Consider the following 15,011-nt stretch of genomic DNA (forward strand, 5'->3'; position numbering starts at 1 on the left):
AATGAACAACATAAACTGATGAACAAAAATAGAACCAGAGACATAGAAGCATCGAACAGACTGTCCAACTTAGGAGGGAAGGTGGGATAAGAAATCAACCAAAGGATTTGTATGCATGCATATGAGCATAACCAATGGACAAAGGAGACTCTTGTAACACTTTAAACAATAAATAATTTAAATTAATAACTAATATTTAGAATGTTAAAAATATTAGAAGTTTCAAATAGAACTTCTAGGAATGAAAAATAAAAAGTTAGAAATGAAAATTTTACTGGGTAATATTTACATTAAAACAGATATTGCAGAATAAAGCATTGGCTAACTGAAAGACATAGAAAGAGAAAATATACAAACATAAATATAAAAGAGATTAAAAAACAGCTTTGGTGACCTGAATATATCTATATCTATATCATCTATATCTATATCTATATCTATATCTATATCTATATCTATATCTATATCTATATCTATATGTCTATGTCTATGTCTATGTCTATGTCTATGTCTATGTCTATGTCTATGTCTATATCTATGTCTATATCATCTACATATATCTATATATCTATATCATCTATATCTACACCTAAACCTATATCTAATCATCGATGTCTATCTATCCTATATCTCTATGAATATTTATGACATATATGTTGAGTGCCAGAAGGAAAAGAAAAGTGAAGGAAGGAGATACAAAATATTTGAAGATAACAATAAATGCCAAATTAGTTGTGTGTGTTTTTAGAATTTGGTGAATATTATAAACTGATAGATACAAGAAATTCAACAAACTTCAAGCATAATAAACACAAACAATGTCACATAATAATCAAATTGATTAAATATGTGCTACCAATAGAATAAATAAAAACAGCCAAAGATATATGACACATGCATATAGAAGATAAGGGATAAGAAAAAACAGTTTTCTTGAGAGATGATAAGGGAAAATATATTTAAAATGACGAAAGAAAAAGAAACACATTGGCCTAATATTCTATAAATAGAAAATATCTTTTAAGAATAAAAGCTAGCTGAAATCACTTTGGCTCAGTGGATATAGAGTGTCGGCCTGTGGACTGAAAGGTCCCAGGTTCGATTCCGGTCAAGGGCATGTACTTTGGTTGCGGGCACATCCCCAGTGGGAGGTGTGCAAGAGGCAGCTGATCTATGATTCTCTCTCATTGATGTTTCTAACTCTCTATCCCTCTCTCTTCCTCTCGGTAAAAAAATCAATAGAATATATATATATATTTTAAAAAAAGAATAAAAGCTAAATAAAGACTTTTTCAAGCAAATAATGAGGGAATTTATTAAGATAAAAAGCACAATGAAATATTCAAGGGCACTTTTTAGGCACTAGAAAAGAGGGAATTTTTTGAGATAAGAACCACAATGAAATATTCAAGGGCACTTTTTAGGCACTAGAAACTTGAGTCTACACAAAGGAACAAAGAGCATAAAATGGTAAATATGTAGGTCAATATAAAATATTTTTCATATTTAATATAATTGAAAATGATTCACTAATTAAAGGAAATATAATAGCATTGTATTGTGATTTATAACATCCTATATAATAAAATTGTAAAATGCTAAGTGTCTGTACATCCAGTCGGCCATTCAACCAATCAAAACATAATTTGCTAATGATATGCTAAGGCCACTCAACCACTTGTTATGATGTGCACTGACCACCAGAGGGCAAACACTCTGACCAATAGGTTAGCTTGCTGCTGGTTTCCAGCTAATTGGGACTGAGTGAGATGGGCTGGATATACCCTAGAGCCCTACTGCAGCCCCTCCCCAGCTGGCCAACCTCCTGCATACCTCTCCAGACCCAATTGTGCTCCAGTGAGGTCTCTTGGCCTGGTCTAAGCCCTCTCACAATCCAGGCTGAGGGACTCCCGCCACCCGCAAGTGCACAAATTTTTGCATCAGGCCTCCAGTATCTAATAATACATGAATGGTATCAGCATTACAAAGGACAGGAAGAAGGAAAGGTATTGTGCTGTTGTAATTTTCTTATATGTGAAATTGTATATTAGAAAGTATAGAGGATAAAGAAACTTTTTTTTTTTTTACTCTCCTAGGTGCAGTAGCTGAGGGTCCTAAGTGTTAAACTGACAAAACATAGTATAACAAGAGTAAAAAAATAGATTTGGATGTATATACCTACATATATATATGTCCTTACAAAGGACTATGATTTCAGGAGGAAGTTAGAATTTGAGGCTTATATACCATCTTGGGCTGGACAGAGGAAAAGGGGTTTGAGATTTCTATGGGGAAGAAGGTAAATTATGGTAAGATGAGAGGAGGAACCTATAATAATAAGAAGAATAATATGCTAATTTGATCAGACAGCCAAACAACCTTCCAAATGTCCTTCCAATGATTTTCTGAACAAAGCTGGGGAATTTCATGCATCAGGCCTTTAGTTGTATTATAAATTAAGGGTTACTTAGTATGTCTTTTATTCAGATATGTCATGTCAGGTGCTAAGAGTTGTCTTTAAAGAATTTTTTTCCCTACTCAGGAAGAAATAGACACTAGTACAAATGTTAACATGTCCTGCTTTTAAGCAGAAAGTGCAAAGACAGAAAACTAATTGACTTCCACTCAAAACAATCCTTTTATAGATTTCTCCCAGTTCAGCTTATTATTTTGGTCTCTTCAGAGGAAAGCAGGGATACTAGGAACATTCTAAATTAATAATGTCCCATATCCTCTTTATCAATTTTATTTTAAAGACTTTAGGAGAAAGATAAAATTTTGTTATATTATGTTATGTTTTTAATCAACATCAAGTGTTTATTGAACTAGAGGCCCGGTGCATGAAAATTCATGCATTTGGGGGGATACCTCATCCCATCCTGCACACTCTAGCAGTCTGGGACCACTCAGGGGATGTCCACCTGCTAGCTTCAGTCTGTCCCCTGAGGGATCAGGCCTAAACTGGCAGGCAGACATCCCTCTGGCAGCCAGAGAGCCTTGGAACCCTCAGGAGATGTCCAACTGATGGTTTAGCCTAAGCAGCCAGTTGGACATCCTTAGAGCTGCTGAGGAGGCGAAAGAGGCTCCTGCCACTGCTACTGTGCTAGCAGCTGTCAGCCCTGCTTGTGGCTTAGCAGAACTCCCCCTATGGGAGTGCACTGACCACCAGGGGGCAGCTCCTGTGTTAAGCATCTGCACCCTGGTGGTCAGTGCTCATCATAGCAACTGGTTGTTCCTGGTCGTTGTTCTGCTGTTAGGGTCAATTGCATATTACTCTTTTATTTTATAGAATGCTTATAAATCTGGCATACCTGAAAGCAACACATGCTCTAAATGTGTGCCTTAAGAGTTGGAAGACAGACCCATGTTTGCCCAGCATATTTCTTAAAATATTAAGGAAACATTAATTGTAGATTAGTATTTAAAAGATTAAAGGTTTTAGAAGAGGGGTGAGGGACAAATTGAAATAAGTACTCAAGTTAATTTTAGCAATGGCATATCTATTTAAATTCTTATGTTTATTCAGTCTTAAAATTCCTCACATATTCTGAGCCTTTCATTGCTTAAGGTGATCAGATACCATATTTTCCAGTGTTACCCTGGAATTAAAAAAAAATTATTTGTAATATTTGTTTTATTTATTATTTTAGAGAGCAAGGAAGAGAGAGATAAAAACATTGATGAGAGAGGAATCTATGAATCTGCTGCCTCCTACTCTCCCCCTCCAGGGGATTGAGCCTGCAACCCAGGCATGTTCCCTGACCAGGAACAAAACCAATGACCTCTTGGTTCATAGGTTGATGCTCAACCACTGAGCCACATAGGCCTGTCTTCCTGTTTGTTTGTTTTTTCTTTCTTTCATTATTTTCTCCCTATTAAGCTTATTATTTTTAAATCCATCCAGAAAAGTTATGTTTGTCTCACTTCAATTGTTCTCTTTTCCCCCTCATTTTTGTAACTATAGAAAGAGAGCAGCTGTTCGTTTTAGAGAAAGTCTATTTTAGGTAGTAGCTACTTGTGGGGGAAGGTTGGAGACTTTAATCCTTTTTCTCCTTCTCTATAACAATGCTAGCCTAGGCAGGTGGTCAGCTGTGGAAGCAGAAGAAAACATTCTCCGTAGAAAGTAGTGGCCCATTATGATGTTGAACAAAAGTAGTTTTCTTGGAATCATTTTTCTAAGAAACCTTGCTATGCCATATTTTTACTTTATTTAAAGAGGAAGAAGGAGGACAAGGAGGAAAAAGCAGAAAGAGAAGGAGGAGAAGGAGGAAGGAGAAGAACAAGAAGGAAATTTAAAGAAAAAGTGGATAGAAGAAAGGGAAGAAAAATAAAAAAGAGCTACAAAATTAAAGATAACAATGCAATATAGTTCCTAAGTTGACCAAGGCACTCTGTTAATTTTAATAAGTGATCATTATAATTACTGTATTTATTTTGGACACATTCATCTATTATTAATGTTTCAAGATGAGTAAGAGGAATTGAATGTTTCTAAAGACAATGAGAAGCCTGCTCTTTGATCTCAACTTTACCTTAGAAGCTGTTACCCCATGAGTAGCTGCTGATGGCTTTTGTTTAGTGTTCAACAAGTTCCCACAGCACCTTTGGCGTTATTTATTTATTCATTTAGTTATTTCTTTGGGTTTATAGTGAAGAAGCTGAATGACTGGGCTGTACTAGCAAAATATTATCAAATTCGTTTCTATTTTAGATCATTCTTTGTTATGGGGATGAAACTTCTGTATCCTGAATTGGTCATTTCAGGGTGTTTGGAGGGAAAACATGTATCTCCAGCTTAATAATACTGTGTAAGCATTTTCACTGCATTTTAAAAAGATAACATTCTATTATTATACTATTGCCTTCTTTCTATTAAACATTGGTGTTCTAGAGTTTTAACTGTAGATTTCCCCCCCAACTTTATTGTACATTTTCAAATTGTCTTGAAATTCTCAAATGGATGAGTTCACCATTCTATTCTATAACAGGATGATAGCATGCACATGCCTTATATTCCTTTCCTTTAGTGATGGCCTTAGGGTTTCTCTTGAGGGAGTTTTGCCTGAGTTTGTTGAACAATGGATTGCTATATATAAATGAGTCAAGTGTGTGTGTGTGTGTGTGTGTTTGTGTGTGTACACGCGCGTGTACAGGCTCTTCGTTTTATAGTGTCACGACGATGCCTGTAGAAATAGGGTTCTTCCACTGAGTCTCAAGAAAAGCATTTTGGAGTCCCACACATGGAGGGATGAGGTATAATCTCAAGATTTATTGGAGCGAAAACAAAGGACCACCCCCAGCTGCCTGCTGTCTCATCCAGGACCAGGTGGCTCAGGTCCGTCTCTCTGTGGTAGAATTCCAGCTCCTGGGCCTCAGACCTGCACTTGTTCTCACCAAGCCCAAAAGAAGGGCCAGGTCCCAGAGATGCTGGACATCGGAAGTTTCTGCAGTTTAGTTCAGTCCATGCCAAAGTTTAGCCCACTCTCTGCCCACTGCCAGCCAGCTTAGTCTCTGTTCCAGGCTATGCTCTGGCCAGTGCTGAGCAGCCAAACCTAGGCCCATGCTTGACCCCCAGGGCTGCTCCAGAGAGAGTGTCTATGAACAAACATGCAAATGAACAAACGAACCTGGAGCTTTTTGCTAAGTTTTGATTACATTGTTACCAATGAAAGTGGGGAAACCTTTTTCCCACTGAGTTCTGAGGGTTGGGTCCTTACGATATCTTGAGAAAAAGAATCCTCAAAGACTCATGGGAGAAAGTGGTCTTTATTTGTGTGGAATTGCATCCCTTGGTGTGTCATGTCCCATTTCTCTTAATCTCCTTCTGGAAGATGTGCACTTGAGGTTCCAGCAGCGCTAAGAGCAAAGCCAGCTTGTAAAGTTTCCGTTCCCTACAGACGGATTCATTTGCCTCTCAGCATAACCATTATTGCTTGCCTCATTTTCAGTTCTTATTAAGTGTATTTCTTGTATCACATGATCTCACTCATCTAGGGGAAATAATAAACAACATAAACTGATGAACAAAAACAGACCTAGAGATAGGAAAGCATTAATCAGACCTTCAAACCTCAGAGGGAAGGTTGGTGGGGGGGATCAACCGAAGGCAGTATGTATGCATATAAGTCTAACCAGTGGTCAGGGACAACAGGAGGGTGGGGGCATGTATGGGGAGGGGTGGGGGATAGGAATAGGGGGATGAGGACAAACATGTGATACCTTAATCAATAAAGAATTTTTTTTTAAAGTTTCTGTTCCACAGTGGAGTTGAATCCTAAGTAACATCAGGCCAGTCTTAGTCCCTTAGTTCATTTTGTGGGACCCTCACATGGCTATGGAATTAGGGACAAATGCAGAGGAGCCAGGAGAGGATGCCCCCTGCAACCACAGTCCCAAGGGTCTCACAGACCAAGAGAAGGAACTCAGTTGTTTAGGAGTTCTGTATCTCAGATCTTCCTCTGCTCGCAGTGACCATGCCCACTTTGGCCAATGACCTGTTCCCAGGTGTGACTGATAGACAGGCACCTTCACTGTTACCCATACTTCCCTGGACATGCACCGTTTCTTCCTCTGTCCAGTCCCTTCCCTGAGCCAGGGAAAGACTGGTGGTACCCTGGGGAGTGTTCAATCCCATCTTCCTGGCAAAGCTGCACAGATGTCATGCTTATAAATTGTGGCCTTTCCTTTGCTCCTTTCCAGTTCTTAATAACTGGGTTCATTACAATGGTGTCAAAATTATGTTGGATTTGTGAAAGAACAGGCTTTCTTTTAAAGGATCCATTCTCTTTTCTGGCTCTCTGTGGCCTTGTGCTGGTCCCTCCCCCTGTGTATGTGCCCAGCAAAGGACTTGCCCTTTTGTTCATTCTTCCTCCCCCAGTAATCTGGGGAAATGGCCAGTTGTTCCCTTGGGCTATTGGAAAGCCAGTTCTTCCAGGCTCCTGGGGATTAGAGCGCCTTGGGTAAAGGAGGGGCTTTCCTCTGGGGTGTCTGGAAGCTATAGCTTCCTAGTTAATTTGGCCTAATGAGATGTCTACTCTCTTCCTTTAATATCTAGCTAGCTGCCTCTGCCTACAATAATATTATTAAATATACATTTAAATTTTAACTACTTTTTCTTTTTCAAATTACCCGTAGCTACCACAATGAGCCTTTCCAATGTCAGTAGACTCACGTTGATGAGGCTGAATTTGCTAACAAGAGTTTATCAATTTAAGCCAAGATTTCATGGGATCCTCCTAAAAGTGCGTAAGTCACTGTGCCCTATGATCACAAGCTTGGATTTAGTGTTCTAATACTCAGTCCTGACACAATCTTAAACAATATTGTTCCCAGCAGCAAATTAGAGTGCTTTCATGGTAAGAGGGGAGGAAACATTTGTCCTTGTTTCCTTCTAGGTTCTTTGCCTCTCCTAATATAAATTGACATAAGACAGATTAGCAGGAGGAGATGAATTTAATTACAAGAGCCCCATAAGAATATGAGGCCTGAAGGGCAGCCAGGTAAGTGAGGTTTATATAGCATTCAGAGCTATAAAAGGATGTAGGAGAATACAAAGAAGGTCATTTGTAGGAGGGCAAAGGAGGAGTGTGGGAAACAAAGGTTGCCCTATAACACAGGTAAGTTTCTTTGGTTAAAAGTTATCTCTGGTAACAGCTCTCTTTGTGGTACAAGCCCTCTTTTCAATATGAATTTCAGCAGCTGAGGGGCAGGGAGAGCTGAAGAGCTTTTTCTGAATCTCCTCATGCCCCAGTGGCACAGTTTGGAATAGCCTGTTCTGAACCCTATCAGTAGTATTACTCCTGCCTGACTTCCACTTTGGCACCTCTGTGTCTGTTATTTTTAGATGAGTCATTGTCTTTATTATGTGAAAGAATAACCCACAAAGCATCAGTAGTTGTTAAGCAACTCTGGGGTGTGTGTGTATGTGTGTTAACATATAATTAAATAGTTTCTTGGCTTCTTTATTTAATAAAACTGTAGTGGAAAGATCATTAAAATGATGATACTCTTCCTGCCATTAATTATGACTTATTTTTTTTTTCCTTGTTAATGGATGCTTATTACTACTGAAAGTTACTTTCTCCATCAGTATTGGCTTTCATAAGATTCTGTATGAAATTTTAGGAGGAGGGTAAAAGAGAGGGAATTAAAAGTTTAGTTAATAGTATTGGAAGAATACTTTTGCTTAATAGTCAGTCAATTCTATTAATAATACAAGGCACTGAGTAGGCCTTAATTTTTTTTTTTATCCAAGTTTTGCTATTATGTTCACATACATAGAAGAATAAATATGATTATGTGCATATTTGATTCAACTATTTAGAATTACAGTATAAGTGTGTTTGGGGATGTCAGTGAAGCTTGAGTAATTGAACTAGATGTTATTGGAGGATTAATAGTCAGTGGGATGGAAAATTTGTGATGGTAGTGACATTATTGAGTAGGTTTGGAACAATGAACACAGGTGAGCATAGAAATAATATGACTATGTTTTAGAAAGATCATTCTGGAAGATAGAGAGAGGATGGATTAGAGGAAAGAAATAATTAATTTACGGAGTTACTGTCTTGGCAACAGATGATAATTGCCTCACCCACAGGAAATGGAAAGTTAAGGAGGTGGATTTCAATGACATTGATAGGACCTAGTGATTATTTGGGGAATGTGGGAAGGCATATTCAAGAAAAAGTTTCTGTTTAGGGCAACTGGGCGGGTAATAATACTCAGATCCAAAAGAGAGGAGGTGAAATATTTTGGACCAGCATTTCCCAGCATGAGAAAATCTTCTTTAATTTACCCCTAACCATTCTTCTTTTTTTTTTTTTTTTTTCTTTTTTTTTTTTAAAATATATTTTATTGATATTTTACAGAGAGGAAGGGAGAGAGATAGAGAGCTAGAAACGTCGATGAGAGAGAAACACCGACCAGCTGCCTCCTGCACACCCCCCATTGGGGATGTGCCTGCAACCAATGCACATGCCCTTGACCGGAATCGAACCCGGGACCCCTCAGTCCGCAGACCGACGCTCTACCACTGAGCCAAACCGGTTTTGGCAACCATTCTTCTTGTATAGTGCACTTTCCCCTCTTTCCTAGCTAACCTAGCTATCTTGTTTAGCAGCTATTGGGATTAGAAAATCTCAGCCTAGGAATTCTGTCTATAGCCAACCAACAGTGAATGATAATTAAAGGTTGTCTTTCACCAGGTGAGTTTCTCAGGTGATAAGAGGTACCTTCAGGAATAATTATCTTCCTTGTAAGAAGACACTTCTCCCTTCTCCATTTTATTTATTTAAATCATTTTTATTATTAAAAGTATTACAGGTGTCCTCTTTTTTCACCACTGACCCCCTCCACCAAGCTCCCATGCCTTCCCTAGGACTTCACCACAACATTTTCTGTCCATGGGTTATGCATCTAAGTTCTTTGGTTGATTTTTTCCCATACCCCAACCCCTGCCTCAACTTTTAAATTCCTCAGTCTGTTCCATGCTTTCATGTTTTTGAATCTATTTTTTGTCAGTTTATTTTGTTGATTAGATTCTTCATATTAGTGAGATCATGTTATACTTGTCTTTCTCTGACTGGCTTATTTCACTTATCCTAATACTCTCCAGGTCCCTCCATGTTGTCTCAAAGGGCAAGAGATCCTTCTATTTTACAGTGGCATAGTATTCCATGGTGTAAATGTACAACAGCTTTTATTTAAATTTTATGTTTTATTTATTTTATATTGATAAATATTTATTGTTCAGATTATTACAATTGTGCCTCTCCCTCCCCCCCAATAGCACCCTCCACCCAGTTCCCAACCCACCATCTGCCCATACCCACCCCCCCAACTGTCCTCCTCCATAGATGTGCGATTTTTGTCCAGTCCCTTCCCTCAACCTCCACACTTCTTTCCCTTCAAGAATTGTCAGTCCACTCCATTTCTATGCCCCTTATTCTACTATATTCATCAGTTTATTCTATTCATCAGATTTTTTATTCACTTGATTTTTAGATTTACTTGTTGATAGATATGTATTTATTGCTCATAATTTTTATCTTTACCTTTTTCTTCTTCTTCCTCTTCTTAAAGAATACCTTTCAGCATTTCATATAATACTGATTTGGCAGTGATGAACTCCTTTAGCTTTTTCTTATCTGTGTAGCTCTTTATCTGACCTTCAATTTTGAGTGATAGCTTTGCTGGGTAGAGTAATCTGGGTTGTAGGTTCTTGCTATTCATCACTTTGAATATTTCTTGCCACTCCTGTCTGGCCTGCATAGTTTCTGTTGAGAAATAAGCTGACAATTGTATGGGTGCTCCCTTGTAGGTAATTAACTGTTTTTCTCTTGCTGTTTTTAATATTCTCTCTTTGTCTTTTGCTCTTGGCATTTTATTTTATTTATTTTTAAAAAATATATTTTATTGACTTTTTACAGTGGGGAAGGGAGAGAGAGGGATAGATAGTTAGAAACATTGATGAAAGAGAAACATTGATCAGCTGCCTCCTGCACACCCCCTACTGGGGATGTGCCTGCAACCAAGGTACATGCCCTTGACCAGAATCAAACCTGAGACCTTTTCAGTCCACAAGCCGACACTTTATCCACTGAGCCAAACCGGTTTTGGCTGCTCTTGGCATTTTAATTATGATGTGTCTTGGTGTGATCCTCTTTAATTTCTTTTGTTTGGGGTTCTCTGTGCTTCCTGGACTTGTAAGTCTATTTCTTTCACAGGTGGGGGAACTTTTCTGTCATTATTTCTTCAAATAGGTTTTCAGTATCTTGCTCTCTCTCTTCTTTTGGCACAGCCATAATTTGGATGTTGGTATGCTTTAAGTTGCCCCAGAGGCTCATATCTTCATATTTTTGGATTCTTTTTGCTTTTTGCTTTTCTGGTTGGGTGTTTTATACTTCTTTGTATTTCAAATCTTTGACTTGATTCTTACGATCCTTTAGTTTGCTGTTGAATCTCTGTATATTATATTTTATTTCAGTCAGTGTATGCTTAATTTCTAGTTGGTCCTTTTTCATATCCTCGAGTGTCTTGCTAAATTTACTGGCCTTTTCTAGAAAATTCTTGAAAAACCTTATAACAATGTTTTTGAACTCTGTATCCAGTTGTTTGCTTTCCTCCATTTCTTTCATTTGTGACCTATTTCATAGTTTCCACATTTTGGCTGCTTCCCTGAGTTGTTAGAGTAGCTTTGTGTGCTAGGTGTCCTATAGGGCCCAGTTGCTCAGCCTCCTCAGTTACCTGAGGTGAACACTCTTGGTGCACCCCTTTGTGGGCTGTGTGCACAGTCTTGTTGTAGTTAAGCCTTGATTGTTGGTATCACTGGGAGAAATTTACCTCCAGGCCAATTGGCTGTGAAGATCATTTGTGTGTATGCTGGGAGAACTTTTGTGCTAGAGACACCCTTATGAGATAAGACTTGCAAAAGCCTCTGTGCTCAGCTTGGATGGGGTAGTGTCTCAGGGCAGAGCAGACAGCCTTGGCTTCCCCTCAGTCCTGCTCTAAGAGGCCCTTGGTCTCAGTGTCCAACAAAATCACTGTGGGGAGGAGCCCACTGGGATCAGGCCTTGATAGGCAGTCAGACATCCCTCTCACAATTCACGACTGCTAGATCCAAACCACTTGCCTGCCTGCCTGCCTGTTTGATTGCCCCTAACCACTTCTGCCTGCCAGCCTGATCACCCCTAACCACTCCTCTGCCAGCCTGAATTATGCCTAACTACTCCACTGCTGGCCTGATTGCCCCTAACTGTCCTCCCCTGTCAGCCTGGTCAACAACAACTGCCCTCCCCTGCAGGCCTTGTCCCTCTCAACTGCCCTCCCCTGCTGACTTGGTCACCCTTAACAACCCTCCCCTGCCATGCTGGTTGCCCCTGACAGCCCTCCTCTGCCAGCCTGATCATCCACAACTGCCCTCCCCTGCTGGCCATCTTGTGTCCATCTGGGGGCAGCCATCTTTGACCACATAGGGGTGGCCACACCTTGTGTGTTGAAGTGACAATCAATTTGCATATTACCACTTTATTATTCTAATAATGCCAACATTCAGAATTTTAATTTATTATTTTTTTTCAAATTTTCATCTATAGATTCACTTGAAAAATCAAAACTAAATATTTCAACAACTACTCACAATTTTAAATTGCAATATTCTTTCTTCCTCTTGTGAAGTTTAGGTAGAACCTTCAAACAGAATAATAAATAATGCATTTGTAACATTTTCCTTTGCCCACATTCTTCCTGGAGTTTACTTTAGAAGGTTGGAAACATAATAGGTGATGTGGTTAAATACTTTATATTTTTTCATCTAAGTTGTTTTCTTTTGAAATGTGCTCAGTCAGACCCAGCTGGTGTGACTCAGTGGTTGAGTATCCACCTATGAACCAAGAGTTCACAGTTTAATTCCTGGTCAGGGCATATGTCTGGGTTGCAGGCTCCATCTCCAGTATGGAGTGTGCAGGAGGCAGAGGCAGCTATTCAATGATTCTTTCTCATTGTTGATATTTCTATCTCTCTCTATTTATCCATTCCTCTCTGAAATCAATAAAAATATATTTTTAAAAAATGTGCTCAGTAATTTTATAGCAGCCTCAAAATGCATTCAAAGACATATCCAGTCTCACAGACTTCCTTTCCACGATTCATAAAATGTTGATAATTTTAATAATTAGTTTCCTTTTCACCATTCAGTGGAGCTACTCTGCCTAAAGCTACCCATGCCATCTTTGTGTGTGTGAGTATGTTGCTAAAAACAAGATCAACCAAGTAAATCTAATTATCTAATTGGCAATATTAAGCAATTCATGCATGGCGCAGGATCCCATCTAGCAACTAGAAGGGCTCTCTGAGGGGCTGTACAAAATGAAAGGTTTTTGTAGGAAGAAGGGTAGAGCAAGGGAAGTATTAACAAAATAAGATAACTTATTATTTTTTGCTCAAGACATCTTGTTTTAGGGGTGGTTCCAGAGGAAAAACAAGGGTTTTGTCATACAGATTGCTTCTTTCTATGAGGGATAGAGAGGGTTCATGGGACAGATTACCTCATTGGTATTGACAAGAAATTTCCAGACTGATGCATTAGAATTCTGTTTCTGGGAAGGATTGAAAAATCGTTAAGGCTAAGTATTAAAAATTTACTTTTGGTAAATGGGCTTGAGCCCAAGTGACTCCATTTCGGCCAGTGGTTTTCTCTATCAGTGTATTTAAAGTGATGCATTTACTTTTTTTTTTCTTTCATTTACTTGTATCTTTGAATCTTTTTTTGAAAAATTTCATAATTATCCTCATTCCTTTATCCTTGTAGCTCTTAATAATTTGCTCATGCAGATGAATTTCTAAATTCTATCATTTTAATTTCCTGGAATAGATTCTTTAACTCACCCTTTCTGATGATGGTAATTTTATTCATCTTTACAAAATCTGTTGAAGGCATAGTATGTAGTAGTAACTGTGCTAGGTGCTAGAGACACAGTGATTGGCAGAGAAATGATCTCTGACCTACAGATTGCAAGGGCAGAAGTAATTAAGCAGTGCATACAATACAGTGTGATGGTGAGAGAAGTTCCCTGTTGTTAAGGGACATCTGGAAAGTACAAAGAAGAGACTGTGGGAGGAGCAAATTTTCCCCTACCTTTAAGGTTCTTCTGGCTGGTCTAATACTCAAAGAGTCATGAGACAGATTAGCAAGAGAAGATAACCAAATTTAATACATACGTATGTATGGCAAACCCACATATATGAGATAGTCCAAGACCCCACATGCAGGAGAGATTTAGAGATAGAAAGGGGTATCAGGTATATAAGATATTATGAGCCAGGAATGAGGAAATGAACCTTAGGGGCTTAAAGAGTCATTATAGGATAGTAAAAAGAACAGATGTTTAGTAAATAAAAGTTTGCCCTTTCATGTAGGTAGGTCAAAAAGGTTATCAGTGATAATTAAGGCCTCTAACTCAAATTCTTCTAGGCAGTTAAGGTTGGGGGACATAAATTTCCCTTGATCCTGCAGATCAAGTATCCTTCAGCTCAAAACAATCTACATACCACAGAAGCACATCTTTGGGGTGATTCATTCTGGGCCCCACAAAACCTCAACCAAGAGGAGGATCAAGAAGATTCCTTGCATATGAATTAGGCAAAGGGGAAGTGATGGCGGAACATGTTTCCAGGCATTAAAGGCCATAGAGAGACAAATGAGTGTGGAGGGGAAAACTGTGGGAAGGAAGAGAGAGAGAGAGAGAGAGAGAGAAGGTACTTTATTAGTATTGAAACTGTGTCAATATAGCTGAATGTATGTTCAGCAATACAAACATTTGATGTTTCTGATGTTTATATTTTTTACATTTTTCTTTGGCTCAGATAGAGAACTCTATTCTACTTTCATAATGACTTCCTACATGCCATAATTCAGTTGTTAGATAATGAGAGCTTTACAGGTGTTACTTTATAGGTGCCTAGGGCAGATATGTAAATACATGAGCAAGTTTGTCATAATGAGTGAGGATTGATATGTGTGTTTCTTCTCTTATGGGGAAGCCAAAATATGTTGATTATAATGTTTTATTGGCAAATATTCAATTTCAGGCTGCTTTTGGTGACCTGTATAGTACGGTATATACAGTATGTTAACATCATGCAATTGTACTAGGCAAAGAAGTAAGCTATTATGAAGTGAACCACAGCCATCACTTTAATCAGATATTTGTGGTACTAAAATGATTGAATGAACCTTAGGTAATAAATGGTCCAGCTCCCTCATTGAACAGATGGAGAAACTGAGACACAGAGTGGTAATGAAAGGGAGGACTCTAAATTAACTCTGATGAGAATCTGCTAATGTTCTGTTTGTCTTCATTTCTTATACTTTTGAGAAAACTTGTCTAGGTGTTTGCCCTTTTTATTGTTGACATAACTTATGTAGTCAATCTTTCATTTAATAAGCTAGCAAATGTGTGTATGCAGATATTTTTTCAAATTTAAAATAAAAGAACTGTTAAAAGACGAGG

General features: G+C 38.5%; 1 protein-coding gene across 2 annotated transcripts in view; it reads left to right on the forward strand.

Moving 5' to 3' along the window:
* NAALADL2 (N-acetylated alpha-linked acidic dipeptidase like 2) overlaps window positions 1–15,011 on the forward strand; it is a 1,040,385-nt gene that overhangs the window by 275,770 nt on the left and 749,604 nt on the right. The window lies entirely within an intron of this gene.

Source organism: Pipistrellus kuhlii, unplaced genomic scaffold, assembly GCF_014108245.1.
Source record: "Pipistrellus kuhlii isolate mPipKuh1 unplaced genomic scaffold, mPipKuh1.p scaffold_m20_p_2, whole genome shotgun sequence".
Taxonomy (NCBI): Eukaryota; Metazoa; Chordata; class Mammalia; order Chiroptera; family Vespertilionidae; genus Pipistrellus; species Pipistrellus kuhlii.